This window comes from Lytechinus pictus, chromosome 14 (assembly GCF_037042905.1).
Source record: "Lytechinus pictus isolate F3 Inbred chromosome 14, Lp3.0, whole genome shotgun sequence".
NCBI lineage: Eukaryota > Metazoa > Echinodermata > Echinoidea > Temnopleuroida > Toxopneustidae > Lytechinus > Lytechinus pictus.
Genome location: NC_087258.1, coordinates 16,161,655 through 16,178,758, shown reverse-complemented (window position 1 = coordinate 16,178,758; position 17,104 = coordinate 16,161,655). Strand labels below are relative to the sequence as shown.

The 17,104-nt window shown below is 38.3% G+C and overlaps 1 long non-coding RNA gene across 1 annotated transcript; it reads left to right on the top strand.

Annotated features, from left to right (window-relative positions):
- Positions 1 to 12,868: 12,868 nt before the first annotated feature.
- Positions 12,869 to 15,866, top strand: LOC135156656 (uncharacterized). The gene is made up of 2 exons (XR_010295711.1): positions 12,869 to 12,958; positions 14,373 to 15,866. It is a non-coding gene; the product is annotated as an uncharacterized LOC135156656 (long non-coding RNA).
- Positions 15,867 to 17,104: the final 1,238 nt, after the last annotated feature.

The following is a 17,104-nucleotide window of genomic DNA, read 5'->3' as shown; positions in this document are numbered from 1 at the left end:
GCCATGATGGGGGTACTTGTGGAATTGTCATCATAACTTTAAAGTTTATGGATCTAGTTCATGAAACTTGGACATAAGAGTAACCATGTATCCCTGAATATCCTTTGCGTGTTTCAGGAACATGACCAAGATCAAATGAACTCTGGACGTGTTGGGGGTATTTGTTGAATTGGCATGCCATCATCACTTACAAAGTTAATAGATCTAGTTCATGAAACATATAGACATAAAGGTAATCAAGTATAAATTATTGTTTTGCACCCAGCTTAGGTCACATGATCATGGTCAAAGGTAATTTTGGGTCAATGGACATACTTTATTATCATATGAATGGTTTCTTTTGTGAATAATTATTCAGTCAGCAGTACTGCTGTATCAAATTGCGTAATGCAGGCTAGACTGCCAGAGACGTTCCACTTGTTTTATTTCTGCATTGCTCTTTTATGGTACAAATGATCCTTGCCACAAGTGTGCTGATGACGATGGTGGGACAAAAGGTCATGTAGGGGTCGAAATGTTACATGATAGGCCATGTGCATCATCCTGTCCCTTAAAGTTTTTGTTTAACTTTTTCTCATTTCTTTATTTCTGTATCAGTTATATTTAATACACTTGATGCAAGTGACCCTTTGGTGATACCACATGTGTGCTGATAATATAATTAATAATCACTATAATTTCCACACTTTATTCCCCATCCTTATAACATTTTCATTGGTAGAAAAATACATGGTTGGTAAGACCGACACAATTACTTGACATTGGTATCTTAATTTTAACACAAATCCAAGGATCAGAGAAAATATCGCATGAGAGCTACCGGGGGGGGGGGGGGGCAGTCAAATGTATTGCTGTACACACACGTGGCCAATTTTTCCAAACATCCCCGGAACAAGTTTTTCGTGGGCTTTATTTACACATTTTGGCCCCTAACCAAGTTGTCGCTAGAATATATGACCCCAGGGAAAAAGCTTGGGGGGAAAAAACATACCCTAAACATGACGAAAACCTCCATTTGAGAACACTATACCCCAGTTTCCCTCAATCAATTCTCTTCTCCAAGTACGACAAACCATAACTGCCCCAAGCAAGCAATTTATGTATCAAAACACCTGTTTCTTGACCTCGGTCCGAAGATAACACAACAGCCCGAGCGCGGTCCCTGCAAAGCATGCCGTCATTTTAATTCACTTACTTTCCTTATTTCGAGGTCAATTTTCTTCGTTCGAAATTGAAAATGGACTAACATTGGATTTCTGAATACAATATGCCTTTGAAAACGTGATTAAAAATCGAATACAATAATTTCATTCCGAAGGTCTTACTACAGGCAGAGAAGTCTTACGTAATAGCACAGCCGTTGTTTATCATTTCGTCCTTGGCTCAACGCTCATAATCTGGCCTGTGGAGGGAAAATTGAGACAGCGGGGATTACCTGGCCTAGCGGGGTTGATTAGGCGGATGTTTCATAAAGCTGTTCGTAAATAAAGAGCGACTGGTGATCCTGTCTTGCGGTAAATGGTACACACCATTGGCGATGATTTAGCGCGCGAGAAAGGATCACCAGTCGTTCTTAAAGTCGCTCTTAACTTACGAACAACTTTATGAAACGGACCCCTGGGCTTGGAAATGATTTTGGGATTTACAAACGCAAAATGGGGTATAGAACCGCAGTTTGCAATCTGAACTGCGGTCTTTCTCCAAACGGGGGTTTGACGTAATGATACGTTTGACCCTGCGATTGACCATTGACCAGTCTTTCAAAACTACTCCTTTTTTTTTTTAATCTGTGGTTTTGATACCTTAATGAGTGAACGTGCGGCCCGCAACCAAAACTGAAAAAACATTCCTTTAAATGTGTTATTTTTGGTCATACACGTGTGTACAGCAATATATATGACTGCCACCCCCCCCCCCCTACCCCCGGAAGAGCTACATGCTTGTATGTTTGGTCTGAGCAGTTAGGATTTCCCTGTACAAAAACGCCACTTAGGGAATACAACAACCCTGACCCTGATTTTCATGCACCCGATCAGCCAAAACGTATCACTTTTTCACGTGCAAAGTCAATGCAGTACCGATACAACGGTTTCATTGACAGCGCATTTGCATATCAAGTGCGCGCAGCTGTTGTCTGGTTTGCTACAGTACACGTTTCCTATGGAATTTGCATATTTTTTCAACAATTTGTATGGCATCGTCGTGAAAATGTCCACATATCTCAGAAACTAAAATAAATTGCTGCCTAGAAATTTAAAGGAGAATGAAACCTTTGGAACAATATAGCTTGTTTGAAAACAGAAAAATCAAAGAAACAGATCAACAAAAGTTTGAGATAAATCGGACAAATAATGAGAAAGTTATGAGCTTTCATGACGAAAAACCTCCATTTGAGAACACTATACCCCAGTTTCCCTCAATCAATTCTCTTCTCCAAGTACGACAAACCATAACTGCCCCAAGCAAGCAATTTATGTATCAAAACACCTGTTTCTTGACCTCGTTCCGAAGATAACACAACAGCCCGAGCGCGGTCCCTGCAAAGCATGCCGTCATTTTAATTCACTTTCCTTATTTCGAGGTTGATTTTCTTCGTTCGAAATTGAAAATGGACTAACATTGGATTTCTGAATACAATATGCCTTTGAAAACGTGATTAAAAATCGAATACAATAATTTCATTCCGAAGGTCTTACTACAGGCAGAGAAGTCTTACGTAATAGCACAGCCGTTGTTTATCATTTCGTCCTTGGCTCAACGCTCATAATCTGGCCTGTGGAGGGAAAATTGAGACAGCGGGGATTACCTGGCCTAGCGGGGTTGATTAGGCGGATGTTTCATAAAGCTGTTCGTAAATAAAGAGCGACTGGTGATCCTGTCTTGCGGTAAATGGTACACACCATTGGCGATGATTTAGCGCGCGAGAAAGGATCACCAGTCGTTCTTAAAGTCGCTCTTAACTTACGAACAACTTTATGAAACGGACCCCTGGGCTTGGAAATGATTTTAGGATTTACAAACGCAAAATGGGGTATAGAACCGCAGTTTGCAATCTGAACTGCGGTCTTTCTCCAAACGGGGGTTTGACGTAATGATACGTTTGACCCTGCGATTGACCATTGACCAGTCTTTCAAAACTACTCCTTTTTTTTTTAATCTGTGGTTTTGATACCTTAATGAGTGAACGTGCGGCCCGCAACCAAAACTGAAAAAACATTCCTTTAAATGTGTTATTTTTGGTCATACACGTGTGTACAGCAATATATATGACTGCCACCCCCCCCCCCCTACCCCCGGAAGAGCTACATGCTTGTATGTTTGGTCTGAGCAGTTAGGATTTCCCTGTACAAAAACGCCACTTAGGGAATACAACAACCCTGACCCTGATTTTCATGCACCCGATCAGCCAAAACGTATCACTTTTTCACGTGCAAAGTCAATGCAGTACCGATACAACGGTTTCATTGACAGCGCATTTGCATATCAAGTGCGCGCAGCTGTTGTCTGGTTTGCTACAGTACACGTTTCCTATGGAATTTGCATATTTTTTCAACAATTTGTATGGCATCGTCGTGAAAATGTCCACATATCTCAGAAACTAAAATAAATTGCTGCCTAGAAATTTAAAGGAGAATGAAACCTTTGGAACAATATAGCTTGTTTGAAAAAAGAAAAATCAAAGAAACAGATCAACAAAAGTTTGAGATAAATCGGACAAATAATGAGAAAGTTATGAGCTTTCATGACGAAAAACCTCCATTTGAGAACACTATACCCCAGTTTCCCTCAATCAATTCTCTTCTCCAAGTACGACAAACCATAACTGCCCCAAGCAAGCAATTTATGTATCAAAACACCTGTTTCTTGACCTCGGTCCGAAGATAACACAACAGCCCGAGCGGTCGCTGCAAAGCATGCCGTCATTTTAATTCACTTTCCTTATTTCGAGGTCGATTTTCTTCGTTCGAAATTGAAAATAGACTAACATTGGATTTCTGAATACAATATGCCTTTGAAAACGTGATTCAATATCGAATACAATAATTTCATACCGAAGGTCCTACTACAGGCAGAGAAGTCTTACGTAATAACACAGCTGTTGTTTATCATTTCGTCCTTGGCTCAACGCTCATAATCTGGCCTGTGGAGGTAAAATTGAGACAGCGGGGATTACCTGGCCTAGCGGGTTGATCAGGCGGGTGTTTCATAAAGCTGTTCGTAAATAAAGAGCGACTGGTGATCCTGTCTTGCGGTAAATGGTACACACCATTGGCGATGATTTAGCGCGCGAGAAAGGATCACCAGTCGTTCTTTATTTACGAACAGCTTTATGAAACGGCCCCCTAGGCTTGGAAATGATTTTGGGATTTACGAACGCAAAATGGGGTATAGAACCGCAGTTTGCAATCTGAACTGCGGTCTTTCTCCAAACGGGGGTTTGACGTAATGTGAATATTGCAATCACTTATGCTATGGAGATCCTCAAATTGGCAATGCGACAAAGATGTGTGATGTCACTTGTGAACAACTCTCCCTATTACTTTAGTATATATTTCACTTGAATTGCCTCTTTTATCACATCTATCAGTAGATCATGTATTCTTTTTATAGGAGGGCATGTAATACAGATTTTTAAAGAATACATCATGGATAAAGAGTTTGTATCACCATAAGAAAAAGCAAAAAGAGACATTTTGAGGGTATTTTATAGTCCATCAAAGGGAAAGTTGTTCACATGTGACATCACACATCCTTGTCGCATTGCCAATAGGAGGATCTCCATAGCATTAGTGATTGCAATATTCAAATGCTCATAACTTTCTCATTGTTTGTCCGATTTTTCTCAAACTTTCTTTGTTCTTATTCTTTGATTTTTCTGTTTCGACACAAGCCTACTTGTTCCAAAGGTTTCATTTCCCTTTAAGTATGTATAGAATAGGACATGAACTTTCATTTTCTGCAAAAATCACAAAATTTACTGATACTACAGTTCAGATGAACGCCGACAAAATGATCATTAGGTATTGGCACATATTCTACAAAGCTTACATCAAAGGCAATCTTAGGGTCAAAAGGTCATTTTGCATGTTTTATTGATCGTGAAATCAGGCGAGACTTGTAGTATGTGAGCCATCTTGCTTTATTCAGTTAACAGTTTATGCCTGATTTTTTAGGTGGTCTGTCTATGACAGATCACCTCTTAATTTCATCAGAATTTTCTTTATTTTTATTTCTTTTTAGGCACGAGATTAAATCCCCCTTGCGTGCGAACGGGCTCTGAACGGGATTAAAAGAGTAGACAATAGACCCTGTTCGTTCAAGTTCATTCACGTTCAGAATCCTACTGAAGGATTGAGCTGAGAAGAGTACTGATTTTCATTGTCTTCTCGCACAAAAGGGGTGTCACTGAACGGCAAAGTGAACGGTCGGATTATTAATGAATGAATACATGCGAACATGGGGATTAATTCAAGCCTTGATAGAGATTTCTTACTACAACGCTGGGCATTTCCCGAATAAAAAGGGATGATGAAACTTTGAGCACTTCTTAAGTTGGACGAACAAACACGCGTCCTTGTATTTATTCATTCATATTGAAAGTTTATTATCAACCTTCCCCTTTTTTATTTCGACGGGCGTATTTGTTCATTTATAACCATTTTTACATTCAATACAGATCGTTTGTCGAGAATTTTAAGACATTTCCCGTGTATGAAGGAATGTCAAAATTTTGCGCTTTCGACGGACGATATTTTTTCATTTATATTGAAAGTTAATCAGTTGACATTCAATACAGATCGTTTAGAAGTCAGTTTGCGAATTTTCTCAAGTCAGAAGGGATGTCCAAACTATGCGCTTTTTTATTTTGACGGACGATATTTTTTCATTTATATTGAAAGTCAATAAATCAGACATTCCTTACAAATCGTCTAACAATAATTTAAAGACATTTCTCGAGTTAGAAGGGATGTCCAAACTTTGCGCTTTTTAATTTTGACGAACGTATTTCATTTAATTAAAAGTTGATAGTCAGACTCAGCGCTATCTCTCCGACACCAGGTCCGGCGCGAAAGTCGTCCGCTAGTTTATCCTTGACATTTTTCTTCCCGTGGTCATCCTTTATTTCATACCCTCACATCGTTTACGTGATCATAGAATAGGTTCTGACGTCAGACAACTTAACGATGTCAACGCTATCTCTCCCACATCAGATAAGGCGTGGAGGTCGTCCGCTATTTATCCTTGATATTTTTCTTTCCTTGGTCATCCTATATTTTCATACCCTGACATCGTTTACGTGATCATGAAATAGGTTCTGACGTCGGATAACTTAACGATGTTGGCGCTATCTCTATGACATCGGATCAGCCACGGAGGTCGTACGCTAGTTCATCCTTGACATTTTTCTTCCCGTGGTCTTCCTTTATTTCATACCGTGACATCGTTTACATGATCATAAAATAGGTTCTGACGTCAGAGAACTTCATGATGTTGGCGCTATCTCTACGACATCGGATCAGGCGCGGAGGTCGTCCGCTAGTTCATCCTTGACATTTTCTTCCCGTGGTCATCCTTTATTTCATACCCTGACATCGTTTACATGATTGTTAAATAGGTTCTGACGTCAGACAACGATGTCGGCGCTATCTCTCCGACATCAGATAAGGCGCGGAGGTCGTCCGTTAGTTCATCCTTGACATTTTGCTTCCCGTGGGTATCATTTATTTTACACCCTGACATCGTTTACATGATCATAAAATAGGTTCAGACGTCAGAGAACTTCACGATGTTGGCGCTATCTCTACGACATCGGATCAGGCACGGAGGTTGTCCACTAGTTCATCCTTGACATTTTTCTTCCCGTGGTCTTCCTTTATTTCATACCGTGACATCGTTTACATGATCATAAAATAGGTTCTGACGTCAGAGAACTTCAAGATGTTGGCGCTATCTCTACGACATCAGATCAGGCGTGGAAGTCGTCCGCTAGTTCATCCTTGACATTTTTCTACCCGTGGTCATCATTTATTTCATACTCTGACATCGTTTACATGATCGTTAAATAGGTTCTGACGTCAGAGAACTTCGCGATGTTGGCGCTATCTCTACGACATCAGATCAGGCGTGGAGGTCGTCCGCTAGTTCATCCTTGACATTTTTCTACCCGTGGTCATCATTTATTTCATACTCTGACATCGTTTACATGATCGTTAAATAGGTTCTGACGTCAGAGAACTTCGCGATGTTGGCGCTATCTCTACGACATCAGATCAGGCGTGGAGGTCGTCCGCTAGTTCATCCTTGACATTTTTCTTCCCGTGGTCATCCTTTATTTCATACCCTGACATCTTTTAAATGATCATAAAATAGGTTCTGACGTCAGAGAGCTTGATGATTTCGGGGAAGGGGGGGGGGGGGCTTTGAGGTCGATATTCTATACTTCAGTTTTAAAACTTTTAATCGAGAAGCATCAAGAAGAAGAGATATGTGTATATTGTGGGAAGATAGATCGTAAATCACGCAATTGTATCAATATGATTATTTCCTCCTTTAATTATTCAGAATCACGCTCATTGACAATTATCTTTGAATTTAATATCCTATACTGTTAAACCTTCATTTTTTATGCCGTGTCGGGTCGAGAAAAAGCGAGACTCATATTTGGTTGGAAGATGATTATAATTTCACAATGCAAATTACATAATAAGCTCTGATGTCGTTAAAATATATAAGCCTCCGATGTCAGAGTAAGAATTAATCAAAACAGCAATGTCGAATTTTAGGGGTTTTGGGGGGAATGGTTTCATTCAATAACGATCATAATTATGAAAATCACAAGGAAAAAAAACATTGGTCACAATGATATGCCTATATATAAATGAGTGATCATTATCTCCTACTCCCTCGTTATTCTCATGATCGTATACCTCTACCCACTGGATTAGATGTTCTGTTAATACCCAAACAATTCTGACCCGAATCTGCGTCAAAGGAGATTTACGTTCGCTCAAACAATAACATACACTTTGACGTCATTCATACCTTAAGAATCACTCCGGGGGTCAATCCCCGGCTGCGGCACCTATGTTCATGAGCAAGGCATTTAATCCGCAGTGTTCTTTTATCCTGCATTCAAATAAATGAAAAAGCATCTATTGACCTTCCCCCCTCTCTCTCGCTCTCTCAAACTCCTCACTTTGTAATAGCTCTATGCTTTATTGGTCCCCAAACTTTTCTTCACAGTTCAATATTTATAAACATTGCAGAAAACATGTGGTTTCATCGTGGAAAAAGGTCAATCTCTCAGTTCATGTCAATCAAATCCAGTTGTGGATTGCGCAATAGAAAACAATCGTGGTGCAATCATTGAGCCTCGGTGTGCTCTGTGTGAGAATAAATAATTTCGAAAGGTATAGGTTAAAAATCATTAGAAGTATCATATAACAATTTAAAACCTTTAAGGGCAATATTCATTTCATGGCGGAGCTGATAAAAAATGAAGCAAATATTTGATGTTATTGGAAGATATAAAGGTGAACCCGGAAGGTGAATTATATTGATATGTTTACGTCCATCTCGAAAATTTTCAAAATTATGCTCATTGACGGAGAGATAGAACGAGAGAAAGATATATATATATAGAGAGAGAGAGAGGGGGGGATATAGCGACTTCTGCGCCTGATGTCGGAGAGATAGCGCCGACATCGTTAAGTTTTCTGACGTCAAAATCTATATTATGATCGTGTAAACGATGTTAGGGTGTGAAATAAATGATTACCACGGGAAGAAAAATGTCGAGGATGAACTAGCAGACGTCCTCCGCGCCTGATCCGATGTCGTAGAGATAGCGCCAACATCGTGAAGTTCTCTGACGTCAGAACCTAATTTTATGATCATGTAAACGATGTTAGGGTGTGAAATAAAGGATGACCACGGGAAGAAAAATGTCAAGGATGAACTAGCAGACGACTTCCGTGCCTAACCTGATGTTGGAGAGATAGCGTTGACGATCGTTAAGTTATCCGACGTCAGAACCTATTTATGATCATGTAAATGATGTCAGGGTATGAAATAAAGGATGACCACGGGAAGAAAAATGTAAATGATAAACTAGCAGACGACTTCCGCGCTTGATCTGATGTCGAAGAGATAGTGCTGACATCGTTAAGTTCTCTGACGATTAACTTTTAATTAAATGAAATACGTTCGTCAAAATTAAAAAGCGCAAAGTTTGAACATCCCTTCTGACTCGAGAAATGTCTTTAAATTATTGTTAGACGATTTGTAACGAATGTCTAATTTATTGACTTTCAATATGAATGAAAAAAATATATATATCGTCCGTCAAAATTAAAAAGCGCAAAGTTTGGACATCCCTTCACACACGGGAAATTTCTTATCATGAGCGCAAAACATCTGTAATTGATCACTTTTTAATAAAAATTAAGAAATACGTCCGTCAGAATTAAAATGCGGGAAGTTTTGACTAAGGATATTTCTTAAAATGATCGCCAAACGATCTGCAATGAATCTCAAATCCATACATCGGCAAACTGCTTTTTTTCCGTCACATTGATCGCTTGGGGAAAATCCCCCTGGACCCGGCTGTAGCTGTTTCTAGCTGAGCAGAACCATTCTCCATTCTGAACGGAGTACTTAAGCGCTTTCTATTGACTCCTTTGTTATTAGTAATCCTTGCGTTTCGGGGTATCCTGAACGGAGTATTTCAGCGTTCGGATCTATGCAGGGGGCACTACCAATGCATTCGTTATGGGGATTAGCAAGACAATAGAGCATTCCGAACTGAAGTGATATTAAATCTCTTGTGCCTTAATGGCTATATATTTGTCGCCAAGATATCTCGAATTTGACCGTGTCAATTTCATTGAATTTCATGTCATCTATAGAAGGACACGCCAGAATAAGCTTTTCAAGGTCATCAGGTTATGATGACGTCATCTAGACGCCATTTTGTAAAATCACATTATCAATCATATCTCCATTATCAATTATCAAAAATCAATCAATTTACATCACATCAATCTCAGGTCAAGGGTCATCAGGTCATGTCATCAAAGGTCACCTGGAGCTCACGACGCGCACGTACGCGCTCGTCAAAATTTTAAAATGCTCAGTCACATTTCGACCAAAGTAGAGTACGTTTCAGGTCATTCTAAGCATTTCAAAAATTTCCGCGCGTAACACCTTAACGCAATACAGAAACAGCGTTTTTTTATATCATTGCATTGATAATATAATTCTGAGCAATTAGATACCTTGATCAACCTTCTACAACCATTAATAACAAAATTAACACCTGTAAAGTTTGCAGCACGTGTGCGCGCGAGCTCACACTATAGGCCATATATGGGCAAAAACATGCCTATTGAAAATTCACTGTAGCTCTTTAAATAGTCCGTTAACCCCCAATTTTTTTTCATATATCGATAGAGTATGAGTTGTTAATTTGATTTCATGTCACCATTGTCCCTCAATTATTTTATGACATCATCAAAATGGCGTCTGAAGTCAAAATATCCATTTTGTGTGTTATGACGTCATAGTAATTATGCAAATTTGGCTCTTACTCCGTGAATATTGATCAATTTTCACCCAATTTTTTTATATGTAGTAGCTTAGGTCTTACTCTTTCTAAGTTTAATTGCCTTTATTTTTCATTTTAATAAACAGATCATCCTGAAAAATTGCAAATAGTAAGGCATGTCATTTTTACTCATTTTGCTTGTAATCTCTATGGGACATGACTTTTTCTCAAAACTAGATTCTACATTCCTCTATTTCATGAGCCATATCTCCAATTTTTCTTGTCAGTTATACCTGAGCTTTTAGTATGTTGTAGCTGAGATTCTAAGCTTTCGAACGTGCTCCCTCCATTTTTTCATCTGATGCCGGGATCATGCCCGTTTTTCGCTTGCAAAATTGGATTTGTAACTCATATTTGCTTACGTGTAATCTCTATGGGAACGTGTATTCTCTATGGGGAATATCGTGGATGAATGGATAACGCACTTGACTTGCGTCTTTGGAGTCCCAGGTTCGAGTCTTGGGGTGAACACGATGATTTTTTTTCTTTTTTTTCTTTTTACTACCTCGTACATGATCCTTTATGACAATTAAAACGTATAAAAGTTAAAATATAGCAAGATAAAACTGAAAAATGACAAAATTATAAATTTGTGTTCATTTTGCATGTTATCTCTATTGGAGATGACTTTTTCTGAAAACTGGATTCTACATTCCTTTATTTCGTGAGCAATATCTCCACAATTTATTGTTGATTTTGGCTGAGCTTTGATTATGATGTAGCTGAGCTCCTGGGCTATCACAAGTGTTCCTCCATTTTTTATCAGATGCCGGAATCATACCCGCTTTTGTTTGCAAAATCGGATTTGTAATTCTCAAATTTGCTTACGTGTAATCTCTATGGGAACGTGTAATTTCTATGGGGAATATCGTGGCTGAATGGAGAACGCACTTGACTTGCGTCTTTGGGGTCCCAGGTTCGAGTCTTGTGGTGAACAAGATGATTTTTTTTCTTTTTACCACCTCGTACATGATCCTTTATGACAATTAAAACGTATAAAAGTTCAAGATAAAACAAATTATAATAACTTTTTTTTCATATCACATGTATAAGCCTGTTCACGGTTGTAAACTGCGCACGAGCAGAAAAAGGTCATTTGAGATAAACCATGAAGGTGGCTTTCAAATTCACTGACATAGGCATTTGTGATTTGATGATTATCCATGTATTCCTTTCAAAATATTCATTTTGTCACATCCAAGCTGAAGAGTAATAAATAGAGCCTTCATAATCACTGGTATTTGACAGTAGCCTATAAACAACAGTCAAATGTGCCAAAGGCAGACAATAAAACAAACTTTATCCCTGATGTACTATAGTCACCTGGTCCCGGGGGGGGGGCCACTTACATTGACGAGTGGATACCATGCGCGACCAAAAAAACACGTAAAAAGGATGTCTTTTTCAAGATAGGGCATGTACGTAACGTAATAAGGGTGTCAAAAACACTAAATTAATGAAAAAAGGGTATCTATTTCGCTAGGAAAGCTACGTGTTTAGGGTCAAATTTACGAGGGTATAAAAATCAAGACTAAAATGTTTTTATAAAGGATGTACTTTTTGCTCCAGGAGTCAACACTACATGTTTAGAGTATGATTTGCGCGAGTTGGGCTGTTCTAAACCCAATGATGTAGGTAAAGGTAAAACCGACGACCGACGTCCGTGACATACCGCTGTACTTGTTTAGGGGTTCAATTCAGGGAATACTTGCCAATAGTATTGCTTTGTTTCCAATACTTGTTAAGGGTAGGGTTTCACACGCCAATACCTGTTAAGGGGTGCAATTTCAGAATATGGAAAATACGTGTTTAGTGTGCTTTTTGAGATCTCATGGTCGCGCATGGTATCCACTCGTGAATGGAAGTGGCCCCCCCGGGCACCTGGTCTATACAATGCCTTTTGTTCTTAGAATTTGAATACTCTACCTGTAAAGCTTAGTTACGCAACATCTACATTTGAAAATGATAGTGCTTATCCTAATGAAAAATCACAAAGGTCATTTGAGAAAAGTTGATCATGAGCTAACCGTGAACTGGCTTATTGTCATATATTAAAGAGACCTTTTTCACAGTGCTTTATCATCTAGCTTCTTTCACAAGTATTCTATCCATAGTGAACATTCAGTTGTCATGATATTGATCTGCATGAACATGGTGATAGTGATCATAATGGCGAGAATAAGGACAGACCACCTAATTCGTCCGTATGACAAATTAAAATCTAGTTTTCTTTTCTTTTTCTGTCACATTCTCTTTCATGATTTCTTAATGTATGTTTTTCTACAGAAAAGTTTGCGAGGACTGCAACTGATGAAAGGGGATATCACCTTGTAAATAGAAATGAAATGCTGGGTAAGAAATAATTTTTCTTTTGGGGGGCTATATTTTTTTCCACATTGGTGCAATTGCAGAATTTTAGGGGCTATTTCTTCCACTTTAAGTGCTACTTTTTAGGGGTAACAACCGATTATAGTTAGAATATTGATTTTCTAAATAATTTTGGATTTGTTTCTAACAGATCTTGGGGCGATTCTAAAAAGAATGATTGTCCCATGCAGTTTGGGGACTTTTAGGGGCTATTTGGGCTGTCACGAGGGTGAAATTTCCTGTCGCCCTGATGTATTTCCTATGCTGATGAAATTGCACCTCCATCACTTCTACCAGAAAGTGATAGTGGATGTACATGTATATAGAGGCTAAGTTCTCATCTTTTGTAGATTGTATCCAACTTACTTAAAAATTGGTCAATATTTGTACATGTACTGGACATTTTAAGAGGGAAAATGAAATGAATGAATAAATTGAATTGGCAAAGGAAAAAAAGTTAAATATGGATTCAGTCTCTAGTTATGGATTTAGGAGTGGATTCTTAGTCACATCTTTATAAATACTACCCAGGGGTCGGTTGCAGAAAAAATTGCATTCAAACGCAACTAAAAAATCAAGCCCAAGTCCCTATTTCATTGGTTGGAAATCTAGTTGTATTTGATTTTGGAGTTGCATTGATGGCAACTCATTTAGCAACATGTCCCCAATTTGGCCATGGCATTAACTATTTGCATAAATTTTTACTGCAAGGAGTGGATGAGCTGTTCATGTTTTTTTTTGGGGGGTGGGAGGTGGGTTGATTGGTAAAAAGGAAGAAGGGAATACGAAAGAGTACTAAACAGTGCGTCCCACAAAAAAGGAAACTTGAATAGAGAAAGATATTGAATATCATTGAGTATATTTTGATCATAAATTTGATATTAATAGTAAGAATGGAATCTCTTATTTAACCCCTTGGAGGAAAACATGTTTAGAGAAACCATTCTGCCTTCAACAAGTTTAAAACAAAAAATACTGAAGCATATCAGAAATGATTTGCACAGAAATTCACATTTGAATTTGAATGCAATCTCATTTTTAAGATTATTGAAAGAAACATGACAAAGAAAACAAGATATGTTAAGCAGCCATTTGTTATGCAATTAAAGGTTGTCATATTCTTCACATATCTCTACCCATTTTTCTTTGTAATTTTGTTGTGACATTGAATTTTTCAAACTCTTGTTGCTTATCTATGCATAAGCTATTCACATTATATTGAATATCAAAATGAAGAATAGCTAAATTTCATGATATAAATTTGGGCTATGTTGAAAAAAATTCTGGGAATACCAGTTTCCTTCGTTGTTTGATGCACTGTATAGTTTTGTGAATAATGTTGTCACTTTATGTAATATTATAATTTCAATAATATCAAGATTCTATTCTCCCAATACAGTGACTCCAAATGAAGATGTTGAGTGATTAGAGACATCATACTATTTTGACGATCAAATTGTCATCTGAACCAAGAGCAAGATTTGGAATTTATATTGATTGCTGGAAGGCAGTTACAAGATTGCCATTATCAAGGATTCTATCAGTCATCATGATAATCTGAATAGGTGATTGGTCTAAACCCCGTCATGTGAGCAAAGATAGTTTCAACCAATGTCACAAACTTGGGGAAAATGCTATGAATCCTGGCATTTGACGTCACAATAGCTGGTAATAGTATACCCGAACTGTACATAGTTTAAAAAAAAAAAACATCTACGGCTTGTTGGACGGGGCTTAAAGGTATTGTTTAACTTTGTGAGCAGCCGATTTAAAAAATTCTCAAACCAAGATGAAACATGTGTACAAGTGCATGTATTAGAACTAATAAACCCTGAAAACAACCATTATTGAGAATGAAAAGCTAAAACTACAAGGCAAATCCAGATTTTGTAAATAGGCGTCTTATAGACGCTTAAATAGTACACATAAGTGTATGGGATGAAATTAAGATGGTGTTTTCGGTCACTTTATATTTCAATTTTTGAAGCACTAAATAATTATTTTTTAACGCAATTTTTTCTGGGCTTCATTTTTGTAACATATCACAGACACAGGTGACAAGTGTGACCTTCTAGCTCAGATTTTTTAAAAGTCAAACCAATGTTAACCAATCACTTTAAGTCAAATGCATGCACAGTTGCAATCGTGTTTCATTAGTTTAGCAAATTTAATTAATCTGTTGTATTTAACACCAATTACGGTTATAAACCAAATATGGCCTTCGATCAGAGGTATGGTGAAACTATGGTCCCCTCAGTGACGCGAATGTGATCGTTTTTCTTCGGGGTTGCGCTCCTCAGGAAAATAGCCGCATTCCAGGCGTCACTTCGGGAACCATAGTTCCAACCACCTCCTCTGGAGGCTGTAGATGTATGTATTGTTCAATAATAGTGTGATAAGCTTCACACTATCATTGAACAAATGAGTAATTTCATAAAGCTGTTAGTACGGTACGTAGGACTTTATAAATTGCTTGGCATATTGGCCACTGCCCTCACTCATGTTCCGTTTAGATAAATTGTATGTTTATATGTTTCGTGATTGCTTTGTATGAGTGAAAAATAAATACATAATTAAAATATGAAATTGAAAATGTTGTGCTCAATGATAACAGAACATTTTCAGAAAATGAGCAAAATTCATGCATTTGTTCCAATATTGGATTGTGGACCAGTTGTAAGCTGTGCAGAGGCCTTCGTCAAGATGGAAAGTGTGCTGTGTAAATCTAATGTATAAATTAATTAATATGATTAAGCCATCTTAGCCATCTGCTTAGCCACTTTGTTGTGACTCTCACGCTACTATTCCATGTATGATTTATCTGGTAGTTGCAAGAATGCTAGACAATATATAAAAAATTGTGATGGTCACTCCGGGGGGGGGGGGGGGGGGGGGCACTCAACCAAAAAAGTAGTGGGTATGTGCCGCGGGCGAGACAAAAAACGGGGGCCTTGGAGTGGGTTTATTGTAAAAAGGAGGGTCCTCGGAACGGGCTTCGGAACAACAAATGTTTGTAAAAACGGGGGTCCTTGGAACGGGTCGATCGCCTGCGTGTGATTTCATATTCATCCCTATGGAACGGCATACATGCATGCAGCTAGCCCGGCGGAAGGGGCGTTGGGTGCGCTAGTGCAGATGCGATGGTCTGACAGCGCTCTGGGGCCGCTTTTCGCCAAAATTGCGGCTCATTGTAGCAGATGAATACGGCTGGAACGTCGTAACGGAAAATATGCGAAGCTTTGGAGCGAATTTCTTTGTTCCTTTTCTCAATAAAGCAAAAATGCTATGCCTTGAAAAGGAAATTTGAGTGTAAAAATGGGGGTCCCCTCCGCGGCACATACCCACTATGCACTATATACTGAGTGCCCCCTCCCCCCTCCCCCGGGGGTAACTCTTTCACATTTTCATACTTTTTGACTCTCAACATAGTTTTCCCATATCTCTTTCATTTTATTTCACCTTTCTCTTCCCCTTATGTTATGCTTGTCTCTTTTCACATACTTCATTCCATTAAGTGAAAAGTCAAGCATCTCTTAATGCTCAGATTTCTTATGTACTGTAACATATTATATGTTACCGTGAATTGCTTGTCATTATACTATATATGTTCTTTTGAAATACATATATTTGTATTATATATAACCCTGCTTATTGCTAGTGAAGGGGAGTTGGTCCCATTATCACTTACAAAGGACCTGCGTAAATTGTACACTATTTTAAATTTACATATTGGCCCGTATTCTGAACTTGGGTTTAAATTAAACCCTGGTTTAAAGTTGTGGTTTAACTATGGAGAGCCAATTGGGGCACAAATCCCTAACAGTACACACTACACATTCCATTTATATGACACCAAAATTGTTCATAATTGCCTGGGAATGATAACTGTAATATTTTTCTTCATTATGAGAGCAAAAGGAAACAAAATAGTAAACATATACAATAAAAACAGAATTTTTGAATTTTGGCTCCACATAATGTTAGCTCAGAGTTGGACTTTAGAATGTGGGCCATTAGATCTAGAAATAATGTAAATACTTGTATCACCAAATGCTCATATCATATGTATCCTCTGATTCCTCTCTTTACCTTGCCTTCTGCCAAAACGTGCCTTCACCTTGTATCAAACAT